Source organism: Leopardus geoffroyi, chromosome C1 (genome assembly GCF_018350155.1).
Source record: "Leopardus geoffroyi isolate Oge1 chromosome C1, O.geoffroyi_Oge1_pat1.0, whole genome shotgun sequence".
In the NCBI taxonomy this organism is placed as follows: Eukaryota; Metazoa; Chordata; class Mammalia; order Carnivora; family Felidae; genus Leopardus; species Leopardus geoffroyi.
The window spans coordinates 41052039-41078456 of NC_059328.1; the positions used below are offsets into that span (position 1 = coordinate 41052039).

General features: G+C 38.0%; 1 long non-coding RNA gene across 1 annotated transcript; it reads left to right on the plus strand.

The window, feature by feature from the left end:
• Window positions 1-1265: 1265 nt before the first annotated feature.
• LOC123597872 lies at window positions 1266-26071 on the plus strand. The gene is made up of 4 exons (XR_006712297.1): window positions 1266-1409; window positions 2919-2977; window positions 3839-4064; window positions 24413-26071. It is a non-coding gene; the product is annotated as an uncharacterized LOC123597872 (long non-coding RNA).
• The last annotated feature ends 347 nt before the right edge of the window (window positions 26072-26418 follow it).

Sequence of the window (26418 nt, forward strand, 5' to 3'; positions counted from 1 at the left end):
TCTTGTCTTCTCTCCACTCAGACAGGGCCCTTAAAATGTCTTAGTGATCACGAACTCCTTTAATTTTTGTTTTTCTGGGAAACTTCCTCTTTCTCCTTCTATTTTGAATGACAGCCTTGCTGGATAAAGAATCCTTGACTGCATATTTTTCTGATTCAGCACATCGAATATATCCTGCCACTCTTTTCTGGCCTGCCAAGTTTCCGTGGATAGGTCTGCTACAAACCTGATGTGTCTTCCCTTGTAGGTTAGGGACTTTTTTTCCCTTGCTGCTTTCATGATTCTCTCCTTGCCTGAGTATTTTGTGAATTTGACTATGATATGTCTTGTTAATGGTCAGTTTTTGTTGAATCGAATGCGAGTCCTCTGTACTTCCTGGATTTTGATGTCTGTGTCTTTCCCCAGGTCAGGCAAGTTTTCTGCTATGATTTGCTCACATAACCCTTCTACCCCTCTTTCTCTCTCTTCCTCTTCTGGGACCCCTATGATTGTAATGTTGTTCCTTTTTAATGAGTCACTGATTTCTCTAATTCTTAAATCGTGCTCTTTTACCTTAGTGTCCCTCTTTTTTTCTGCTTCATTTTTCTCCATAAGTTTGTCTTCTATATCGCTGATTTGCTGCTCTGCCTCATCCATCCTTGCCACCATGCCATCGATTCAAGATTGCAGCTGAGTTATAGCATTTTTTATTTCATCCTGACTAGCTTTACTTCTTTTATCTCCGCAGAAGTGATTCTAATCTATTTTCAACCCTAGCTAGTATTCTTATTATCGTGATTCTAAATTCTGCTTCAGACATCTTGCTTGTATCTGTGTTGATTAAGTCCCTGGCTGTCATTTGTTCCTGTTCTTTTTTGGGGGTGAATTCCTTCATTTTGCCATTTTGAAGGAAGAAAAGGAATTTATAAGGTAAAAAACATTAAAATTTAAAAATTGAAAACAACACACACACACACACAAATCAAATAAATGATGCTATATCCTAGTTGTGTTTTGGTCTGGTTGTTGAAAGGAGCTTGATAGATTAGAGAAAAAAAGGAAAGATAAGAAAAAAAAAGAGAGAGAAAAGAGGGGAAAAAAGGAAGATGTTAGAAAATTTGAAAAAATGAATACAATGAAATAGAATAAAATGAAATGATGGAAGTAAAATAGAATTTTGAAAATTTACAGAAAATTTAAAAATATAGTGGAAAAAACTAAAGAAAAATATTTTTAATAAAAATCAAAAATAATAACAAAATTTTCTCTTCCTGTATTCAAGAATAAGAAAAGAAAAGAAAAAGAAAAAAGAAAAAGAATTGGACCAGCAAACAGCTGAAGTACAATTGAAATTACATCAGTTCCCCCTCAAACTGTGAAGCATTTTATAGTCCATAAACTAAGCATGCAGAGACTTCCTGAAGATCGAGGTGGGCCCAGTTGGGCAGGGCTTAGTGTAATGGCTCTATTCCCCACTAGATGGCGCTGCTTGGCTTACTAGGGTAGATTGTTGTGGCACTTGTGGGGGTGTGTGTGCATGTGTGGGAGGGGTGAAAATAGCGTCACCCAGCTACCCTGTCTATAGTACGGGAACTCTGTTCTCCCTGATCAGCAATTGCACACCCATCCTTTGTCTCCAGCTTTTGTCCACTCCTCGCTTTTACACTGTCAGTGACCAAGCCATCAGGTTGTGAGGCAGCACCTCCCTCCTGGGTTTTATCTCAGATGTGGCTATGTTTCAACTCCTCACTTCTGAGGGACTGCAGCTTTCACCCATTCTAACCCTCTGAGGGAGAGTCTCACCAAGCAATGTACAGGTGCCTGCCTGCTCCCAGGAATGTTTGCGAGACTGTGCTGTTGCCGATCCCCAGAGACTGCGGCTGGGTGCCAGCCTGCTCCAGGAAAAGTTCACGTGATTGTGTAGCAACAGTGTTTCAGGGATTATGGAAGTCACAACACATATCTGGCACCAGGCTTCTCACTTAATGTCCTTGTTCCAGCACCAGTGAATGTGGTTGTTCTCCAGGGTCTGCTGGAACCTTTGTCTGTGGGTGGCCACACAGCCTCTACCAAATGTCCTCCCAGCAAGGGAACTGCCTCTCCCCATGTGGCCTGAGGACCCCTTGGACCTTGCTAACTATTCCTAGGAATTCGCCCTTCCCACCAGAGGACTGCCAGGTATCGAGCTGTAGAGTTTCAGACTCTGTGCTCCCCCTATTTATAGAGTCTTCAGAGTCTGAAACTCCACAGCTCGATATCTGGAATGGAATTTAAATCCTCTCCTTTCTCCTTTCTCTTTTTTTGTTCAGTCCCTGGCATACTCTTTCTGTTCTCATCAGCTGCTTTCAGGTGTCGGGGGTGGGGGGAAGCTTTCCCGTACTCTCCCCACCTCCATCTCCATCCTCTCTCTGCAAGCAAAAACAGCTCCCCGCCTTTTGCGATTTCTGTCTTCCCCAGTTCACCTCTCCGTACCATGTACCTGTTGAGTTCTGTGGTTCAGGTTGTGCAGATTGTTGTGTTAATCCTCAAATCAGTTTTTTTTTTTTTTTTTTTTTTTGTATGCAGGATGGTTTAGTGTTGATCTGGCTGTATTTCAGGGACAAGAGATGCAAAAAAACTTCCATGCTGTTCCGCCATCTTGGCCCCTCCTAATTTAGCATTTTAAAGGGTAATTTTTAGTACATCCAATTTTTGGCTTAAAACTTCCTTTAAATACAATTATTCCCTCTCCCCAACCACCATTAAGATACAATTCAATTGTATCTTTACTTCTTCTTTCCTAAGCGTTTTCATTTAATGCGTTAATATGTTTTTGGTAAAATATTTATTTCCTAAGGCATTATTTTTTAAAGAGAAATTGCAGTATTCATTTATTAAAGCAAAAGCAGTATTATGTAAAGTGCTTGTCGGTTGGAACTAGAAATGTATTTATTTTTTAGATGCTCATTGGGTTGACTTGGCATGACTCTGGTGGGATGTAAATGAAGTCTTCATTCAGGTAAATATAAATAATAATGAACAAATGAATGTTTGTTAAAATAATACTCAATTAATACACATCAAATAATACACACCAAAGTGCTTCCAGATGAAAGAATATGAGACATGACTGCAATACCTAAGAGGCATAGAAATAATATTTATAATGATTGTGCACAGGCAAATATACTTCTCAAAAGAAAGCACTATTTTGTTGAGGTTGCTATCAAGGGGAAAAAGTACAACCCTTTTTATATTCCTCAGGATTATCCTTCTACAAACACACCATATAAAAATTTGGAGGGAATGGGAAGACAAGGAAAATACTTGTTGAGTTAGGATTTGGGAATTATTTTCATTTTAATAAAATTTTAGAGTTTAATTAGATGTAAACATTATTAAAGTCTATTTTTAAGACAGGTCAAAAATTGTTCTTTATTTTGCCATATTAAAGAGAGGAAGACTCTAAAACTTTTAAGAATGTTGAAAATAACAGAAAAAAATCTTAAAAGTATTCTTTAAAAAGCACTTCAAACTGTTCTTTTAATCAAGGAAACTGTCGATCTTCCTCAGCAGTGGGAAGGAAACAAAGGATGTAGATGAAAGCACTGTGATTTGTCCAAAAAGGATTTAGCTATTTAAAAATTCCATATGTTTTTTTAACCTTTTGATTTATTTAGTCTTATGCTTTTTGGCATAATTGAAACTTCCATAGCTGGTCTTCATGAGAGGTGTGTGTCTACATTAATAAAAGGAGGAACATTTGTTAGAGAACTGCAGCATTAATTTTATATTTTGAATATTTTTAAAGAAGGATAATAATCCTTTTTTCTTTATTCAACAACTTTTGAGAGAAATTTTGCAATTTTTTATTTTTCAGAAGGTTAAAATAGTGTCTTGGATGGGAAGTTTGAATTATGTAACAAACAATGTCAGGTTTTCAGAATCTTCTGCAAAAACCTGCTGCTGGGACCCTGAGAAGAAAGGGACACTCAAACACAGAGAAGAATCAGCTCCTGTTGAATTTCCAGAAAGTCAGTCACTGTCCTCCATCACAAAGACTGAAGGAGGTGCTCCTTTCATTTTGTAATTCTCCTTTGCCTCAGGTAAGAACTTCCAGGACTATCCCTGCTGTGCATTTGGGAAGGTGAGGAGGGCAGGAGTTCTGCAGGGGTGGGGAAATGAAGAAGACTTGGATTGTACTGTTCTAGTTTCTCCTGTTCTAATGCTGCAGGGGGGACTTACCTGGAAAGGGAGATGAAAAATTCCCCTGCTCAAATGAGAAGAAATGCAGATATAGTAAATGTATTTCTAAGTGACTGCCAAGACCTTTGCCCTTTCTTTGAAATCACCATCCCCCCAGCTTCAACTCTTGCTGTAGGGATTAGGTGTCCATGACTGTACTAGGTGACCCCACCCTCAGCATCCTTTTGACTATAGCAGAATGGATCAGAGTTCACACCTGGTCCAAGTTGAGTCAAAATCTTTTTTTTTTTTCTTAGAAATTTCTAATTGGTATCCAAAGTTGATAGAATTCAACTGGGGAAACCAGAGGCTGTCTGAATCAACTCCAAAACTGGGGGGTTGCTGGGCTTTTTCAGGATGTTTGTATGAAGGTGAGGGCAGGCCAGAGCCATTTATGGCCAGGCACTCTGAGTTTGAATTCCACCTCTGCCATTTTTTCAGTGTGTAACATTGGGCACATTAATCTTCCCCAAGGTTGTTTCCAAGTAAGAAAGATTCAGTTAAGAGTGCTTACCTTGCAGCACTGATGGGAAGATTAAATGAGGTAAATGATGTGAAATCAATATGGTTGGTTGGTTGTGGGCAATGTTTTTGTAATGAAATTGAATAAAATAGAAAATATCAGGCTATGATATGACACATGGGTGGGACACATAGTAAGGGTTAGTATTATTTTATGAAAGTTTGTTTCAGATATGTATGTATCTAAATGTGTATGTAAACTGGGTCATGATGGAAAATGTATTTCTTACATGTTAGTGGTGGTAACTTTTTTCTTATATTTAAAACTAGTATCGCTCAACATATAGTCCAGAGATACCTATATTACAATCACCTGATCCTGTTAAAAAAACAGATTCTTTAATTCCACTGCCCAGAATCAGAATTTCTGAGGGCAGAGTCCAAGAATCTACATTTCAGCTTCTTTCCCAGATATGTCTTACACACACTGAAATTTGAGAACCAGAGCTTTACGCCTTCAGAAAGTGTTAAAATCCTAGCTATTATTTATATAATTAAACTCATTCCTTTTTTCAAACTCTATTTATGGAACACAACTGTACTAGGAACTCTGTGAGGGGCATAGAGGAGAAAGCACTTTATTTTGAGTTATGTAGCATATGTCAACATAGGCGTCTGGTATTTTGGTTGGTCTAACATATATTGTTGCGTTTGACTTCTTGTTTACAAAAGACAACTAACTCTGAGGCAGGAACTCCCAACCATTACATTTTTAAGAGTTTACAATTTTCCCAAGGTATCGATCCCCCTCAGCACTCAGAAGGGTGAATTATGAGAAGTTTCCTATATTTCCCTAATGTGTCATTTTGGGAAACACTACCAAAGGCACAATATTGTTTTAAAAAGTTGTAACTGATAGTCAAATGTGGATTAGAATTAATGTACACTGCAGCCCACTGCCTAAAATGTGGTCCACAGACCAGAAGCACTGTCATCATCTGGAAGTTTGTTAGAAATGCAGAATCACAGGCCCAACCCAGACCTACATTAATGTTGAGAAGCACTGTTAAAGGAAACATGTGATCAGTTAGCTAGCTTTTATTAACAACTTCATGCAAAGGTAACAATATCCTGAAAAATAATTATTTAAAGTATACCCACTACCACATCAGCACAAACATTGGTGTTTCATAGGTATTGTTTACTAAGTATAAAATCATACGATAATTGTAGACATTTTTGGAAGTTCATAAAATGGGAGAATTTACTGATAAAAAATGTTTTCATAATTCCATTCCCTTTTCTTCAATAAAACATAAAAATATACATATTTTACAAAATTGGAATTATACCGTACAAGTAGATTTATATTTTACTCTTCATTTGATTTATCATGAGTATTTTCAGTAGTACTTTTTAAAAAAATTTAAGGGGTGAAGGGGAGTGGGGAGTATAGGCTTCTAGTTATAGAATGAATAAGCCACAGAGATGAAAGGTACAGTGTCCAGAATATAGTCAATGGTATTGTAATGCATTGTATGGTGACAGAAGGTAGCTACATTTGTGGATAACATAGCATAACAAATAGAGTTGTCAAACCACTAAGTTGTTCACCTGAAATGAATGTAACATTGTGTATCAACTATATTTCAATTTAAAAATTCATTTAAATTAAAACCATTAGGGTAGGTGGCTCAGTCAGGTCACCATTGGACTTTCAATTTGGGTTCAGGTCATAATCCCAGGGTTGTGGGATCAAGACCTGTGACAGGCTCTGCGCTGAGTGTGGAGCCTGCTTAAGATTCTCTCTCTCTCTCTCTCTCTCTGCCCCTTTCCCCCACTCTCACACACACACACTCTCTCTCTCTAAAATAAAAAGAAAAAATAAAAAAATAAAAAAGCAATTAAAACACAAACAGGTAGTACTTAGTTAAAATTCCTTTAGTATACATAAGATAAAATATGAATGTAGGCAGGACATAAATGTGACATCCAATTCTAAAATATCAAGTTTAAAAGGGCCTTAGATATTATTTTGTTTAAACTTTTTAGTTAATAGTTGGAGAAATTTAAACCCGTGAAGCAAAAGTGATAATTTTCCTAGGTAAACAAATTTATTGATTGAATTATTATTATGTGTCAGGATCTGTGGGAGGGTGACATGGAACTTTTTTTGCTAACACTGGAACAGTGCCAGGCCAAGCTGGATGGTTGGTCACCTGATTACTAGGCATTAGAGACAGAACAATTTATGGGATCTGGCCTCTGCTATCAACTTGGAGAGACACCTTTGTGAACATATCACTACAATATTGTGTGATAAATACCAGAAGAGCACCCAGACAGTGAAAGACAAGACTTCTGGGATCCTGAAGTCTCTAGTACAAGAAAGGAGTTAGTCAGATGAGAGTAGTAGGAAGGGGGTAGTTTGGAAAGCATTCTAGTCTGAAGGATCACTGTAATAAAAGACATGATAGTGAAAAATAATACTAAGAATTTATTGACAATTCCCTGTGCCAGGCACTACGCTATTGATTATCTCCTTTAATACAACCCCAATAAGATTGGATTTGTTGCATAAGTGATGAAGATACCACTGGAGGGTTCTAAGCAGGAGAGTGATATAACTGTGTACTTTAAAGATCACGGCTCATTCTGGCAGTATGTAAAGTGCGTTTAAAAATTTATATATCCACTATGTGTATGTTATTTTGAAATACCCTTAACTTAATATCATCCCCCAAACTCAGTCTCATAAGAGGGATTCCAGATTCTTAGTATCATTTAAAACCAAATTTGTCCAGTACCTTAACTCTTCTATTCTACTTCTTCTATTTCTTTCTATTTCTTCTATTGGCTTTCTACCAATGTACAAAGTCCAGTAAGGAAATTTTATTACGTTTTGTAACATGGGCTCCCTCTGTTGACTGTGTAGCAATAAAACAGCAACCATTTGAAATCAAGCAGAAACAAATGCTTTTGATCTTTACAGTAATTCTTTTTTGTTTCAGAGGTGTTTGCCCCTAAGTTACAGTGATTTATAAAGTATTTAAGTGCATATATGACCCGGTTTTTGAGTCATTTAAGTTTTAACCAAAGAAAATATTTTTATAATTGCAGTCACCATTTTCATTGATATATTCCATTTCTTCATCAAAGAGCCATTTACATTCATTAAGCTGGACAGCTGTTTGAATTTCATAATAGAATTATCCAGGCTTTCATTTCCTATCATACCCACAGTCATACAAATGAACTTTATTATTATCACTTATCAGTAATAATCACTCATTGGGAATGTCATTTCTGTATGATTACCAGATCACCTAAAACCATGTCAGGTTGGCTCCCATCCGCTCCAATTGAATGCCTGGCAGAAGCTACAGAGAGAGCTGCACCATGTGGGCTTGCCCTTTTAGGACTATAGACAGAGTCATTCTCTCATTCAACAAATACCTACTGGCATTTGCTCTGAACCAGGTCTGTGCTTGGGAGGCAAACTAGTAACATAGACCTTGCTTCCAAGAACTCTTTGGTATAGTGAGAGGGATATTTGACATCTGAAGCAATACCTCTAACTTGAAGCAGACCATAAGTGTAATTACAGTAGTACATACAACACGCCATAAAGCAGAAGGATATATTAAATACAATTGAGAGAATTCAGGCAGACGTTGTGGGGAGGATACTGTTTGGCCTGAAAAGAACCTAAGCTCTGTGATGGCAAGAATTTTTCCTGTTTTATTCACTGCTATATCCTAAGTTCCTGCAATTGTGACTGGCACATAATAAATAGCTATTGAATAAACCAGTAGATTACAAAGCAAATAAGAATTTTACTGAAAGAAAAAGACAGGGAAAAAAACCTTATTTTTTGAAAAGACTTATCCTCAAAACCATGGAAATTATTACCTTTTGTTTGTAATAAACAAACAAACCCTGCCTAAACCCTTCTCCTGGATCTCCATTATCTTTAGGATAAAATATTGTCCCCTGTCTGCTTCTCTTGAGTTTTATCTATGTATCCCATCCCAAGCCTTTAGAGTAGACAGATGTCTGGTGTGGAACCAGACATTCTGTATGTCACCTATCAGTCCAAGAAAGTAAAGATAAAGAATATTATGTTATGGTGTGAATTGCTCATAAACCAGCTAATATAAACTATAATATAGGTTACTAATGAACATACTGATCCTCTGTGTGTGTGTTTCAAATTGGGACCATCCAGTTTCAAGCAACAGAAAATCGAATTTAAATGGGCTTAACTAATGAAAGGTTTTATTGGCAAATATAACTGAAAATAAGTAATTGGGCAGACTTCAGCGCAGTTCAACCAGGGCTTCTCCTCAATTGCTCTTCAGTAGTCTCATTTCTGACCTCCTATATATGTAGCTTGTAATCCTTGGACTGGCTTCCCCTATGGACACAAATTAGCAGCTAGAAAGACTATACGCTTTTTTGTTTGTTTGTTTACATGCAGTGGGAGAGAGCATCATTTCTTAAAACCAGTGAATAAAAGTCCCAAACTGGACTAAACTATCCCTGAAATATCTTCTGTAGTCAGAGGACTGCCAAGTTTGATTGATTTGCACTTCATTTACCAGAACAAATCATCATGTCAAGGGGCATAAGATGATTCTACTTGGTTTCTGTCAGTCAGAGGCCACCTCTAGAGCTGGGTTTAGAGTCAATTACACAGAGAAGGAGTACCTCCAAAAGGAAAATATGGGAATGGTTAGAAAGGCAGAGGGAAAGTAAATGCTGGATAGGCAACTAATGAACCTCTGACATATGTAACTTTTTTGATTGACAAACATACATCAAGAGTTAGTATTTCTTGCTAGCTGTAAAGCTACAAAGTTTTGAATTTCTTTTACCATTGTCCCATCACATATTCAGCTCTCTCTCCCCAGGACCCCCCTTTTGCCTAACGAATGCTTATTGACTTTTAAGGAATACTCTTACCAGGTTGTCTGGGTGGCTCAGTCGGTTAAGCATCTGACTTCGGCTCAGGTCATGGATCTCATGGTTTGTGGGTTTGAGCCCCGTGTTGGGCTCTGTGCTGACAGTTCAGAGCCTGGAGCCTGCTTTGGAGTCTGTGTTGTGTCTCCCTCTTTCTCTGTCCCTCACCAACTCGGTCTCTCTCTCTTTCTCTCTCAAAAATAAATAAACATTAAAAATTTTTTTAATTGGGGCGCCTGGGTGGCGCAGTCGGTTAAGCGTCCGACTTCAGCCAGGTCACGATCTCGCGGTCCGTGAGTTCGAGCCCCGCGTCAGGCTCTGGGCTGATGGCTCAGAGCCTGGAGCCTGTTTCCGATTCTGTGTCTCCCTCTCTCTCTGCCCCTCCCCCGTTCATGCTCTGTCTCTCTCTGTCCCAAAAATAAATAAACGTTGAAAAAAAAAAAATAAATAAATAAAAATTTTTTTAATTAAAAAAAAAAAAAAAAAAGGAATACTCTTACCTGGAAAGGTTTCCCTGACTCTCAGTCTAGTTAAGCACCTACACAAGGATCTCACAGCCCCCTGGTTTTCCTCCAGGGCAGCATGTGACATACTGAAATGTGTTTATCTGTTTCCATGGTGGCTTTCCCATAGGCAAGGGGCTCCTCAAGGATAGTGTTATCAGATGCTTTCGTTAAGAGTAACAGAAACCTAACACAAATGGACTTAAACAATAGATAATGTATTATTTCTCAAAATAGGAATATTGTTCTATGAGTAAGGCAATATCCAGGATTCGTTGATACAGCAGTTCAACAGTGTCATCAAGAGCCCATGCTCTTTCCATCTCTCTGCCATCATCAGTGTTAACTTTATCCTCAGGCTGCTAACAGGGTGGCTACAAAAGTTTCAGGCATCACATAATCCAGAGGAAGAAGAGGAACTATCCCATTCTTTGGAATAAGAAAACATTTTCCTGAAGCTCCTCTGCAGACTTTCGTTCATCTTTTTGGCCATCTCTAAATTCGTCAGTGGCAAGGGGAATAATATTACCACACAGAGTTTTAGGATAATCATCCAAGGTAGGGTGGAAATTGCTAATTGTTTATGTTGGTTACTACAATAAGGTTTTGTTACTCTTCATCCCCTGGATTCTGACACTCTGCAGCTCTGTGCATCTCTATGGTTATGTGCATCTGTCTTTTTGACTCCATTTCCCACCCCACCCTGAAACTCACTACCATGGTCATACTGTATACCCTATCCTTACCCTGCACCCCCTCCCCCCATATTTCCATCCCACAGGGATTTATATTCCACTGATGATGCTACCACATTTTTACTGTCCCTTGTCCCCTTCATGTCCTCACTTGCCTTCCTACCCAACTTAAATATCATGGTCTATCATTATAATCACTCCCTTGTTTATTTTCAACTCCATTGCCTCCCTTCGTTTCGTGATACTCTTTGGTAAGAATGCAAACCTGCTCACATCCAACTCTGAGCTTATTCTGTGCACCAAGACCCCTGTGTATGACTGGAGAAAAACAAACAGCAATGTTAATTAGTCTTATTCTACTCTTATTGGGTCTTTACCACTGGATAGAAAAGCTGCTCAGCAATCACAATACATTTCAGTAGCCCAACTGGTGAATTCTAGTCCAACCAGTCCATTCTCCTAGATGATCTCCATCAGATCTCCCATCTCCTAAAACTTCCAGCACCTCCTTTCATGTGCTTGCCTTTGGCTGCTTACTCTGCTTTTTATTTTGCTGAGAATTCTTTTCTCAGCAACTAGAAGAGAACTTCCTTAGGTACCTACTGACACATCTAGCCACGTAGCTGCATCCATGCCCATACCCTTTGCTTTCTCTGTTAATGTAGATTCACAGCCCATGAAACTAGCAGACCAATCCCTCTTCTTGGACAGTAGATCCCATCTCTTTTCACTAACTCAAAGATATTGCCCTAGCAATTCTCCCACTCTATGCTGCATCACCATGTTCTTCTTTTCTACTAAATCAGTGGTTCTCAATTATAGGTGATTTTGCCCGCTCCCCTCCTTCTACCTTCTAGGGAACATTTAGCATGTCTAGAGACCCTTATAGCTACCACAACTGGGGAGGTGGGTGGGGGCATTACTATTCATTTAGTCGATAGAACACCAGGGATGTTTCTAAACATCTTACAATGCGAAGGATGGCCCGCAACAAAACATTATTCTGCCAAAAATATCAGTAGTGCCAAAGTTGAGAAACACTGAACTAGAACATTTCTTATAAGCACACACACAAATGCTAGTATTTCTCCTATCTTAAAAATTACCCTCTCCTGATTTCATATTCCCTTCCAACTTCAACTCTTATTTCCTGCTACTCTTTACTGTAAATGTCTCCAGAAACATTTCCTTCATTTGATTCCTAGAACGAAACTACATTCTTCTGGTTTTCTTTATAATTTTAATAATTCCTTCTAGTCTCCTTTTCTAATTTCTCATGTCCTGACCTCTAAATGTTGGAGTGCCCAGACCTCAGTCCTTGGATTTTTTCTTCTGTATACTCACTTCCTTCGTTGCCTCATATGGCTTCAAATAACATCTACATGTTGATGAATCCCAAATTTTTATCTCTAGCCTGGACCTCTCCCCTGAATTCCAGGTCCATATATCCAATTGCTTATTCACCTTCTCCACCTGAATATTTAATATGTATATAAAGCTTGGCCTGTCTGAACTGAGCTCCAGATCTTTCCCTTAAAACCTGCTTCTTACTCAGTCTTATTCATCAAAGTAAACTACAATTCTATTTTTCAATTTCCTCAGTGTAAAACCTTGGTGTCATCCTTGACTCCACTCTTTCACAGTTCAATTTGATCCATCATCAAACTTACCAAGTATACCTTTAAAATATAGTATATCCAGAATCAGATCACTTACTACCTCTATTGCTATCTTCCTGATCCTAGCCACCATCACTCTCCCCTGGATTATTGTAATAGCCTCCTAGCTTATCTCCACTTTGATCCTCCTTCAGTGTATTATCAACACTGCAACCAGAATGAAAATATGAAATAATAAAGTAGATCATATCACTTCTTGATTCAAAAACTGTCCAATGGCTACTCATCTTTCTCAGAATAAAAGTGAAAATTTTTATAATTTTTACTCTGCCCCAGTTACATTGGCCTCTTTGCTGTACCTAGATCATATCAAGCAACACTCCAGGCTCACAGCCTTTGCACTTGCTCTTCTATATACCTAGAATGTTCTCCTTTTTGTGAAAATGCAAGGTATTTGTTCAAAATCATCTTCCTAGATGGGCCTTTCCTGACCTGTCCATCTCATTGATACTTCCTGTCCCTCTTCCCTGCTTTATATTTCTTCCTGGGCTCTTACCACTATCTAAAATATTATATATTTTACATATTTATTTGTTTGTCTCTCCCTAACAGAATGTAAGTTCCATGAAGGCATGTCTCTTTTGTTTACTCTTGTATCCACAGTGCCTAGAACAATGCATCACACATAGTAGGTTCTCCATACTTATTTGTGGAAAGAATGAGCCAACCACAATGACCAAGGATAGTCTGTGTCTGACTATCTGAATCCTCGGGTGCCCAACAGAGGCACAGAATAAGAACTAGTAAAATAAATGAATCTTCATTGTTGTCTTGAATAGTTGTGACTGTCATGTGTCTCAGTGCTTTCTTGATTCAGATGGATAAAAGTTTCTTCTCTTTCCTCATCCCTCAAATATTTTTGTGGGGAGACAATGATCTCCCTGGGCACTCTTCCTAAGTTACTTAGTATCTAGGGTCTCTCTATTCCCTTTCTCCTTTTCCTGGAACTTTTACCCTGAAACCCTGTACCCCAGCCAAGCCCTGGGTATATATGACACCATCACTCCTATGGGCTCCATTTCTGGAACACCTGTACTTTCCACCTAATTTTAGGTGCCTGACACCTTATCAGACTGGTTTCTCTTTCATGGAAAGGATGATATTCAACTTTTCTGTGTGCTTCTACTTGGTATAGGGCCCAGAATATCATAGACACTTTACAAATGGTATTTGGACTAAACTTCTGCCTATTTATTTTCTGTCATTTTGTAGTCCTTATTCTCTCCACACTTCTATGTAGCTACCATAATATCTTAGTAAATTTATTAGTAGCATGTCCCTAAGGTGTTGTGATTAAGAGCATTAGGCTTTGGAATTCAAAAGACTGAGTCCTGGCTCCGTATCTTACAGGTTATGTAAATTTGGGCAAGGTACTTAATCTCTCTAGCCTCTCTTTCACTATGGATAAAATGGAAATAATAAGACTACAGAAGTTATGGTGAAGATGAAATTCAATAGTGTATACTAAGCCCTATCACTCTAGCTCATAATAGCTCAATGAATTATAACAATAATATTCTCTAGTCAAGAACAACAACAGTAATACCACAATGAATTTCTTGAGAATCAGGGACTGTGATTCTAGCATCTAGAGAATATGAACCTTGTGAGGGAGGAAAATGATGAGATGTGGGGCTGGTGAAGCAGCTACCGCCTCATTAGGAAAGGTTAAGGAAGTTAGCCTTTATTCTTTAGATTTAATGAGGAATAGTAAGCACCTAATACAAAGAGCAAGCTAATGATGATATTTGTGAGTACCAAAAGGGGAAGACCAAGAGAACTGTGTGGGACCGTGTTAACAACTCATTGAACTTTATGGTGACTGACATCAGTAATACATTCAGGCCATAGTTACATGATGTCAGCTTTTCAGATGAAAACAGAAAACTTCAGTCAAACATCTGGTTGTTTAGTCTACCCAACATCAAAGACCTGGCTGTTCTGAAACTTTCAGATGTTTGGCCCAATGGTTTAGTTTTCATCTTCATCTAAGAGGTCTGGTAGACACAATCACTATGATTTTTGTCAGCTTTAGGTTTGAGGTTTAGGTTTTTTTTCAATTATGAAAACATTTTTATGACAGCATAAAAGGAATTTTTTAAAAATAAAAACAAAACTTCCATAATTCTACTTTTCTAAAACAACTGGTTTTATTCTTGCATATTCCCTTTATAACATAAAGTTTATATTGCTTACCCACAGTGGACATATGTTTGTGTCCTTTTCTTAGCACTTAGTGTTATATGGTAATTTTTAAATTTTAGCATAAGTCATATTTGAAAATAATTACTATATAATATTATCAAGCGGATGTGTTAGGCATGTACTAAACTTTAGCATCCTGAGACTGTTGGAAAGTTTTATTGCCTCTAACTTTTCATTAAAATGAATAACTTCTTTGTTGCTTGATTTTTTCCCCCTGTAAATAATTGCATAGGATAGCCGGTTAAAGGTTAAAGTGTTTTTATGACTCATTGTAGGTTTTGATATTCTAAAAAAACTATACTAATTCATACTGATAACAACAATGCATGAGCTCCTTATTTCACCACAATCTTATCAACATTGATGTTATAATTTCAGTGTTTTTATTTTAGTCAATTGAACCAGTTCTAGCATAATAACATATATAATATGTTATATATTATATATAACATGTTTTATATATAATATAACATATATTATAATCTACATATGTGCTTATCTTTCCTCCTCTCCAAAAACATCAGTAAAATGAGAACAAATGATTGTTTAATGCTGTCAACTCACGAGGAAAGAGAATGCAGGAGAAGTTGTCAGTAGACACATTTTTAGAAGAGGAAAAAGTGAATAGGGTTGAGGAAGCTGAAGTGTATGCTGAGGGAAGATTCCAGTGGGAAGCTATGGAAACAAATAAGGATAAGAATAATATTGTATTATTATATATCTTAGTTGATATCAGGCATTGTTCTAAGCATTTTACATATATAAACTCATTTAATCCTCACAATATCCTTTGAGGTAGGTACTATTATTTTCACCAGTTTACAAATGAGGAAACTGAAGCATGAGGTCAAATAACTTGTCCAAGTTCACATAGCCAAATTTCAAGCCCAGACTATCTAGGTTCAAAGTCTATTTCCTTACCCACTACATTGTACTGCCATTTGAGAAAGGCTCAGTAATTTGAGGCATGGAATATTGTGGAAGGCAGGAATGAGAAATTGGTTGAATGATGTCTATATAGAGAGAACTTAGACTTGCAGAGTTCTTCCCCCAATTCATCTAATCAGGCTAGATCTCCCTATCCTGGCAGCAGATCAAATCCATAGATTTGATCTATGGAAAATTTGCACCTCTGAAGCCAAGGCCCAGAGAAATTAAGCACTTAGCATGGGGAGAGAAGGGACAACAGAAAATGGGGGAATTAAGTAAATGTCCACTTACTGAATGGTGAGGCCTCTAGTCCCCTTGTCCTACTTAGCTTAGAGTACTTGGATAGCCAGGCAGCAATACCTGCCTCTGCTATCCAAGGGAAGAGTCTGGAGAAACTGACCAGCTTAATAAAAAAAAGAAGTACAAATATTGATATTTTGAGGTCCACAGCAAAATGGTCAGGTAACTCCCCTATTAATCTATAGTGAAGCCACCAGTTGACAATCCCATTACTCACACAGAGCTTCCAATTGACATTTTAGTACCTCACCACTAAATATGAAGGGCTGCAAAATTTCACCAAATATTTGAAGAAAGATGACAAAATGGGAGAAGCCAAAAGAAATAGAAAAATGGAACTCAAAGAAAACAGACAAACTAGGGAGTAGAAGAAAAATTTTAATTTATCATCAATGTACTTAGAGAGTAAGAATAGTTATTGCATTCATGACACAAGAGGAGGATGCTTTCTTTAAAAGAAAGAAAGAAAGAAAGAAAGAAAGAAAGAAAGAAAAAAGGCAGGGTGCCTGCGTGTCTTAGTTAGTTGGGCATCCAACTTTTGCTCAGGTCATGATCTCAGGGATTGTGAGTTCAAGCCCCGCATTGGGCTCTATGCTGACAGCTCAGAGCCTAGAGCCTGCTTTGTATTCTCTCTCTCTCTCTCTCTCTCTCTCTCTCTCTCTCAAAAACAAATAGACATTTTAAAAAAATTTTTAAAGAATAAAAAGAGAATAAGAACTCATAAAAATTAAAAACATGAAAGTGGAAAACTTAAAAAATCAATAGAAGAATTGGAAATTAAAATGGAACAAAAAGTCAAAGAGTTAAACAAATGAAGAGATAAGAAAACTGGAAGATCAATTCAGCAGATCCCAAATCCAAACAATATAAGTTTCAAAAAGAGAAAGCAAAGAGACAAAGATAAATAAATTATTAAAGGAAGAACATGAGAAAAAATTTCTAGAATAGAAGACACATATTTTCAGTTTGAAAGATGTACTAAAGTCTGTGCCAAATAAATTTTTTTTTTAATTTTTTTTTCAACGTTTATTTATTTTTGGGACAGAGAGAGACAGAGTATGAAAGGGGGAGGGGCAGAGAGAGAGGGAGACACAGAATCAGAAACAGGCTCCAGGCTCTGAGCCATCAGCCCAGAGCCTGACGCGGGGCTCAAACTCACGGACCGCGAGATCGTGACCTGGCTGAAGTCGGACGCTTAACCGACTGCGCCACCCAGGCGCCCCGCCAAATAAATTTTTAAAGATGTGTCAAGGTAAATCCTTAAGAAATTTCTGGACACTAGGAGATAAAGAAAATATGCTTAAAATTCCAGGGGAATATAATGGTATAATACAAAGTATAGAGAGAGAACTAAAAGAATATTAAATGTCTCAACAACAAAAAATAGACACTAGAAAAGAAAGTAGCGATGCCTTAAAAGTTCTGTGTCAAGGGGCACCTGGGTGGCTCAGCCAGTGTCTGGCTGAGTGTCTGACTTCAGGTTAGGTCATGATCTATGTTTTGTGAGTTCAAGCCACGCATAGGGCTTGCTGCTGTCAGCTCAGAGCCCTCTTCAGATCCTCTGTCTCCTTCCCTCTCCGCCCTTCCCCTGCTCACACTCTCTCTGTCAAAAATGAATAAACACTTATTTTTAAAAAGTTCTGTGTAAAAATTATTTCCAAGCTAGGATTCTATACCTAGAGAACTGCCAGTCAAGTGGAAAGGTAAAATTAAGGCATAATAAGACTTTCAAAGTCCCTATATATATATATATATATATATATATACACACACACATATATTCAAGAAGCTATTGATGGTATATGTGCCACCAGAATGAGGGAGAAAAAGAGAGAGAAACATGGAATTGGTAAAACAAAAAACAAAACAAAACAAAACAAAAAAAGTACATATAATGCAGGGGAGAGGCAAAGAGAGTTCCCCAAGATGATAATAAAGGAGAATGTGAGGATTACAGTTGTTTAGCATATTTGAAGATTGGAACAGGAGAATGGAATAAGTTCCAGGACTTATATCTTCAGAAAAATAAATGAAATGGATAAATTATCTGATATATTTGATAATGTAGAAAATAGTGGTATAGAGAACAAAACAAAGGAAAATATAAAATTATTAATATCTCCAGTAAGAAAAGTACACAAGAAAAGAAATATAACTATAATCCAGTGCTTAGCTTACAGTGAACAATACTTATAATAATTCAAAGAATGAATTTTGGTTTAGTAAAAAATTATATTTTAACTACATTTGGAAGAGGACAATATAGGCCTGGAGTGATGGCAGAGGGCTGAACCCTGTTTCCACAATAGGAATTCAAAAGATGATGTTTAAAGTTGATAAAGCAAAAAGAGTCATTATAAGCATATTATCTTTTAATGGAGGGAAATACCAGAAGAAATAGCTAAGAGAGTTTGGTTAGGGGGGTTGAGGTTAAGGATGGGAGGAGGTGGAGATCATAGTTTTCCATCAGAAGTCTGATAGTATTTTTTGACTTTATAAACAATGTGAATGTATTATTTTGATGACTTTTTAAGTTTTAAAATATTTTTGACGGTGTTTCATCTGCATTTGAATTCCTTTAACTGAAGATTTTATCATGTGTTTATGTGCTGACTGCATTACTTAGCAAACATTTAAGTGTTAGGCATCTTGCCTGACCCTGGAGATAAATAAATGAGCAAAATTAAATCTGTACTCTTAAATAGCTCACAGTACAGGTGAGAGAGAAAGATAAGTAATCAAATAGTTATTAAACAGATGACAAGTGCTGTAATAGAGAAATCTGGAGTGTGCTAGAGGAGGAGGAAGGAGTGCTTTTCTGGCTTTGCCTTAGGAGAGGTGGGTCTGAGCTGCATCACAGAGCAGGGTGGTGGAAGGGAAGGTTTTCCAGGCAAATGGAATTGATGTAAAAAGAGTTGGAGGTGTCAGCAAGTTTTCTTTGTCATGTTTGTTAAGGCAGGATGTGCAGAATGCAGGATTTGCCTCAGCCTTTGTTCAGTTTTATTTGGGTCGGGTCAAGTTTTGTGGCCTTCTGTGGACATTTTAAAATCTCAGAAATGTGCCTGTTTAAATGCCTCTGGGGTCCTGTCTTTGAGGTAGAAATAATGCAAAGGCCAAGAAAAGACTAAAGTATTCAAACTCTTTTTATATGTGTGTTCTTTAATGGCCTCAGTGTGTTTGATTTACCTGCCCTATGTGGAGGACCACTGAAATGTAAGCAGAGTTTCTGATTTTCTAAATTATGAAAATAAGCTTTTTATCCAAGCCTCTCCAAGCAAAAAACAGGTCACATTTAATCAACTTTCAAAATCATGCCCAGTAGAAACTAGCTATTAGCTATGAAAACAAGCACTAGCCCACTCACTGTTTGTTTCCCTTTCCCCTATCCCCACCACCACTGTCCTAGCTCAGGCCTCCCTGTCAGACATTACAGAGAAGCCCTGACTACTTTCTCTATGCTTCCCACATCCTCCATTCAATCCATTTCCCCTTGCAACCAGATTATTGTTTCTAAAATACAGAACTAATTGTGGCATTCATGTGATTAAAAGAAAGAAGGAAAAGGAAAACAACTTCAAAGCCTCCTCATAGCCCAGATGATCAAGTGCTTTGTGTAGCATTCCAGGCCTTCCATTACCCGGTCCCAAAGTATATTGCCAGCACCTTCACCTACCATTCTTTTCTCATCTTCCCTCCACTTCCTACTACTACTACTACTACACACACACACACACACACACACACACAAATGTTCTTTCTCTAAATTTCAGCTTCCCTGAAATGTTATTCTTAGGACACAGGGAACTTTCTTGCCATCAAACATTTGCATCAAGTATTTACGTTGTTTTTCCCTCTTAAATGCTCTTTGGCCCACAAATCTCTCTATCTTAAGACCCAGTTTAAATTTTCCTGCTGATGATTAAAAAGCATGATTCTGGTCCACCAAGATCCAATCCAGGCTTACGAAATGTGTGACTTGAGCAAGTCACCTAAACTCTCCTTATTTTAGAAATATTCGTAGGGGATCCGGGGTGGCTCAGTCTGTTAAGCGTCCAGTGTCCAGCTTCAGCTTAGGTCACGATCTCGCAGTGTCCAGCTTCAGCTCAGGTCATGATCTCGCAGTTCGTGAGTTCAAACCCTTTGTCAGGCTCTGTGCTGACAGCTCAGAGCCTGGAACCTGCTTCGGTTTCCTATCTCGCGCGCTCCCTCTTTCTCTCCCTCAAAAATTAATAAATAAACATTAAATAAAAGAAATAATAGTAGAAAATAACAGTACCTACTTCACAGGGCTGTTGTGAGGCATAAATAACACTTAGAACAATGCCAGGCATGTAGTTTGAGCTCAACGAATGTTACCTATGCTTTAAAATAACAATAAAAGAATGAATAAATAAATAAATAAATAAATAAATAAATAAGATGTCCTCTTTTCTGGGAGGCTTTACTCATTTCCCCAAGGAAAATTAATCATAAACAGTTCACATTGCTCTCATACTTCATACAACAAAGAATATGTTCAAAATGGTCTTTTAAATAAAGTTATAGCCTCCGGAACTGTAAGAGAATAAATCTCTGTTGATTTAAAATAAATAAATAAATAAATAAAATTATATTCACTTCTGAAGTCTTTGATTTTATTGGTTTTTTTTTCTTTTCAATTTTTTATTTAAATTCTAGTCAGTTAACATACAGTGCAATATTGGTTACAGGAATAGAATTCAGTGATTCGTCACTTACATACAACACCCAATGCTCAGCATAACAAGTGCCCTCCTGAATACTCATCACCCATCTGCCTCCCACTTCTCTTCATCAACCCTCAGTTTGTTCTTTATCATTAAGAGTCTCTTGTGGTTTGTTTCCCTCTTTCTTCCCCCCCACCATAGGTTCATCTGTTTTGTTTCTTAAATTCCACATATGAGTGAAATCATATGGTATTTATCTTTCTCTGACTGACTTATTTTGCTTAGCATAATGCACTCTAGCTCCATCCATGTCCTTGTAAGTGGCAAGACTTCATTCTTTTTGATGGTGGAATAATACACATAATGGAATATTAATCCGCCATCAAAAGAATGAAATCTTGCCATTTGCAAGGACATGGATGGAGCTAGAGTAAGAAGATGTGAGATATATATATATATATATATATATATATACACATATACATATCTTCTTCATCCATTCATCAGTTGATGGACATTTGGACTCTGCATAGCCTGGCTATTTTTGATAATGCTGCTATAAACATCAGGGTTCATGTACCCCTTTGGATCTATTTTTGTATCCTTTGGGTAAATACCTAGTAGTGCAATTGCTGGATCATAGGGTAGTTCTGTTTTTAACTTTTTGAGGAACCTCTACACTGTTTTCCAGAGTGGCTGCACCAGTTTGCATTTCCACCAACAACAGTGCAAGAGGGTTCCCCTTTCTCCACATCCTTGCCAACACCTGTTGTTTCTTGTGTTGTTAATTTTAGCCTTTCTGACAGGTGTGAGGTAGTATCTCACTGTGGTTTTGATTTGTATTTCTCTGATGATGAGTGATGTTGACCATCTTTTCATGTGTATGTTAGCCATCTGGATGTCTTCTTTGGAAAAGTGTCTATTCATGTCTTCTGCCCTTCACTTCTGAAGCCTTTGAAAATGTAGTTTCAGAGCTATTAGACATGGATTCCAATCCTGAATCAGCCACCCACTAATTATGTGATCTTGGGCAGGTAACAAAACCTTGGTTTCCATATGTATGAAAAGATGGATAATCTCATTTATCTTACAAAGGATTCAGTGATAATTTTCCTTTCAAGGTGTTCCAGGGTCTGCAGATAAAGCCTACAGGCATTTGTCCAGGCCTGTAAGTCTCTTTAGCATCCAGCCCTGTTCATCTTGCCAGTTTCATCTCCCCCATTCTCCCTTGTACTTGAAACTTCAACAATTCTGAAATTCTTGCAATTTCCTAAACTGTTCAGGTTTTTGAGTTTTTGCACATGCTGTTCATTCTGTCTGAAGTGTCCTTCCCTTCACTTCTACGTGAGCAGTTCTTTTTCATCCTTCAAAACTCATTTAAATACTTATTGAGTATCTAGTTATATATAGTCTATATTCTACTGATTATTCAACAAGTGTCTAAATGCCATTCGGAATAGAACTGAAAATCAGAACTGTTAAGGCCCTTTGAGCTCACCTAACCTAGCCTGACACTGCCCAAACTGAAGAAATAGTTCTAGAGAGAAAAGACTTGACCCAAAGCCATGGAGATCTCAGTTATCTACTGTTGGGTAACTATCCCAAAGTTAGGTGGCTTGGATCAACAACCATTTTATTATTTCTCACAATTTTTGAATCAGGAATCCAGTCATGACTAAGTTAGTTGCTTCTCCTACACATAGAGTCAACTGAGATCACTCAAAGATATTCATTTGGCTTCATTTACATGCCTTGAGGCTTGGTGGGAATGGCTAGAAAGTTGGTTTCATTTGGGTCCCCTTCACCCTACTGAGGGTCTCAGTGTGATCTTTCCAGCAGGGTACATGGTGGCTTACGGCTCAAAGAGACAATGTTCCCTAGAGACAGGAAGTGGAAAGTTACCATCATTTAAGACTTGAGCTTGGAAGCTAGCACAGTGTAACTTCTACAATATATATTTTTAAAATTTTTATAATGTTTATTTATTTTTGAGAGAGAGAGAGAGAACGTGAGCAGAGGAGGGGCAGAGAGAGAGAGAGGGAGACACAGAATTCAAAGCAGGTTCCAGGCTCCAGGCTGTCAGCACAGAGCCCAAGGTGGGGCTCAAACCCACCAACTGGGAGATCATGACCTGAGCTGAAGTCAGATGCTCAACCAACTGAACCACCCAGGCACTCCCACTTCTACAATATTCTATTGCTCAAAACAATGATAGAGCTCACCCTGACTCTAGAGGAGGACATACACCACTTGACAATGGTAAAGGATCAAAGAATTTACAGCCATCTTTAATCTGTGACCATCTGCCCGCGGACCATAAATTATTTTACATTCTTCTTCCTACATGTAAAATTCACTCACTTCCTCAAAGAATCTACCCTGCCAGAACAACCAATTACAGCATCAGACTCAGGAATAAGGTCCATGATCTCATCATCTGAATGAGTTCCAGATGTAGATGAGGTGCCTCAGATGTAGTTTCTAAGCTGTAGCTTCTTGAGCATTATTCCTTTCAACTGAAGATCTCTGAACTAAAGAGGAAAATTATCTTCCCTTACACACCCAACTACAATGGCAAAAGGTATAAAATAACTGCAATGGCACTCCAGTTCAAAAGATGGCTGTGGTGGTGGTAGGTTGGGGGAATGGGAAGCACATTGCAGTCACTGGTGCATAGAAATTCTGAAATCTAGCTAGGCCTGTGTTGCTAGTTCCTTAATTAAGGCCTATCTTTGCTCCCTGGGAACGAGAGTCTCTATGATTTTTGGGACTGCCCTCTGAATCATCCCCCTTTTTTCCATAATAAACAGCCCATTTTTGTAGCTGAGTAGTGTCCTCAGCCTACTCTCTGCCCAAAGCAGAATGGGAGTCCAAAGACCTCTTTTAATCTTGTATTGTCTCTGACAGTTTCAGGCCAAGCTAATATAATCCTTTTACAATTTGAGGAGTTTCCTTTGTATCATATTATAGTCTACTCCATTATCCAAAAAACAAACCCACAAATCTCTTTCATAGAGCCTTTCTTGACCCTAGGTCCCCTGTGAAGCTGCTGTAGAATGACACCCTTAAGACTCTTAGAAAACCTATTGTTCAACATTGATGGTCAATGAAGCACAGCATTAAGGTTCTTAGAAAGAATTTTCCCCTTAGGAATAACTTATAAAAGATCTATGAGACACAGCCTTAAATCTCTCTGAGGTCTCAACCAAAGATTTTATAGTTGTACCCTTGATTTGTTTTTACCCTGTGACCTTATTTTACTGGCAACACCTTGGATTTGACTTTTACCAAGAGGCCATTTATTCCTTTGAGATCCTTGTGCTGGCTAGAAATGCTATCCTGGGCCTTCTTTAGCTTACCAGTCTCTTCTCTTATTTTATCATAGATAGCTACAAAAAGCAAGTTGATACTTTATACTTTCTGCCTGGAAAGTCCCCACTCAGATCCCCAAGTTCATTAGGTACCTTTCTGTTTTCTAATGTTACCATAAGTGACCATGTTGCCAACCTTCCTCCAGCTTCCAATAACAATTTCTTGACTATTCTGTAAGTCTTCAGACTGGCTTCTCCAGGCCATTACCAATTTCATTAATAGACTCCTCAAGGCCCTTCAAGTCATCAACCATTGCCTAGTCTCAAAGTCAATGTCAAATGTCTTGGCTTTTGTGTCACAGAAGTGCCCCATTTCTAGGTATCAACTTATGTTCTGGTTATCAGTCATTGTCTAACAAACTATCCCCAAACTTAGTAGCTTTTTTAAAAAAATCATTATATATCTTAATTTTGTAGGGTAATATTTGGCATATGCTTGGACGACCGATTGATTCTTCTGCTTCACATGGACTGAAATGAGCTCAGTTTATGGTGTTCAGCTGGCAATTTGACTGGTCTGCAGGATCCTAGATAGCTTCACTCACATGACTGAAACATTGGTAAGGCTGGATTTGGCTAACCCCGTCTCTCATAGAAGCTGGGCTCAGTCAGGCCCTTCTCTCTGCACGTAGTCTCAAAGCCCGTCCACGAGGTCTCTCCGGAAGGTTGCCAAAAATCTTACCTATCATCCAATGGCTTCAAAAGGCAATGTTCCAAGGGATAGGAAATGAATGCTTCCATTTTTTTAAGCCCAAGTCTTGGAAATTGGCAGTGTCATTGTTGCCATATTTTATTAGTTAAAACACTAACAGAGTCTCTACTCAGATTTAGGTGGAAAGGACAGAGACACCATTTCTTAATAATGAAAGCATCAAAGTATTTGTGGCCCTATTTAATCTGCCACATAAAGAAAGTTAACAGTGAAGCCAAGAGTTGAACCCATATCTCCTGCATCAGATGCATGCATGTGTCATTATAGCATTCATTCATTCATGATTCAACAAACATTTCTGGACTACCCCATTCCACTAGGCATCCTATTAGATGCTAGGACTAGATATAAACATTAAAAATATATAAACACTATTCTGTGTTAGCCCACAGTTTAACAAAGTCAGCAGACATGTTTACAGATCATGCTATATGCTAATAGAGAAGTATGCCAAATGCTGGGGGAACACAGAAGAGGGAGGAAATATCTGCAGTGAGGAAGAGAGTGTATCAGGAGGGCTTCCCAGTGAAATGATCTTAGAGTGAGTTTTAAAAGCTGAAGAGAATTTGTTGAGGAAACAATGAAAGACTTTCTATGCATAGGCCAAGGGGAGGCAGGGTGAAAGAGCGTGGTATGTTTGAATTCATTGAATTCACATGGTTGCTACAGAGGATGTGAGAAACACAAACCACTAAGAAACTATTAAATGTTTTTTCCTAAGGCAATTAGAGAGATATAAGGAGAAAGTTATTGGAGACTTCAACTCAATATTTTTCTACTTGCTGAGTCCAAGAGTTGGGACTCCAAAGCTTTTCTTTCTGTGTTCCCATATGCAACCCTCCCACCCCCATTTCTTCATTAAATCGTGGCAGGAGGATTAGAAGAAAATAGGTCATTTAGTGTTCTATATTTACATCCAGCATATAAACTTGTCTTTCAGCAAGTATACAAGTCTGGTACGACTATATGTGAGAAATATTAATCATGTCTTTTCACATGGTTATTTGAAAACTACACATTGAGCCTGGCCCCAGTACTTGCTAGAGTAGAGATTGATGTGGTACAACTAAGACGTTATTTTACTTGTCATCAGACTCCAGCACACTAAGTCAGTGGTCCATTCCACTATCCTCTGTGATGCCTTTGTGAAAATTAGAAAAAGCTACCCCTTCTGGGCAGATATAGCCCTACATAAGGTTTCAGTGACTCAGGAAGTAGAGTAAGGTCTGAATTTTAGTTGCCACTTGTTTCCTGGCTTGAGCACCTTTGTGACATATACAAGATGTGAAATTCTATGTTCTGGCCTTGCCTGATTATTGGTATTCCATTGTTAAATTCAGAATAAAGCCTGTGGACACAGACCAGAGAAGCTAGTTTCTGTTCCCTTATCTCCACATCCCTTGATTCTAATGTATCATGTGACTTACTCTTCAAACACTAAGCAATCATCCTCCTCCTCTGTGCTTAACTTCCTCTCTGAAAGCTCCAAGGACTATTCCTTCCCACCCTGGAATACATAGCCTCATTTATCAGGAATAAGTTTGGCAAGCATAATATTCTATCCATGCTTTCACCTGCCTCAGGAAAATAGCTTTTAAAGGTTTTTTTTTTTTTCATAGCACAAACCACTTTGAAACATTAATACCAAGAATAAAGGGAAAGAGAGAGAGAGAAAAAACACTGCCTATAACCTTGTCTCCTATCAGAAAAA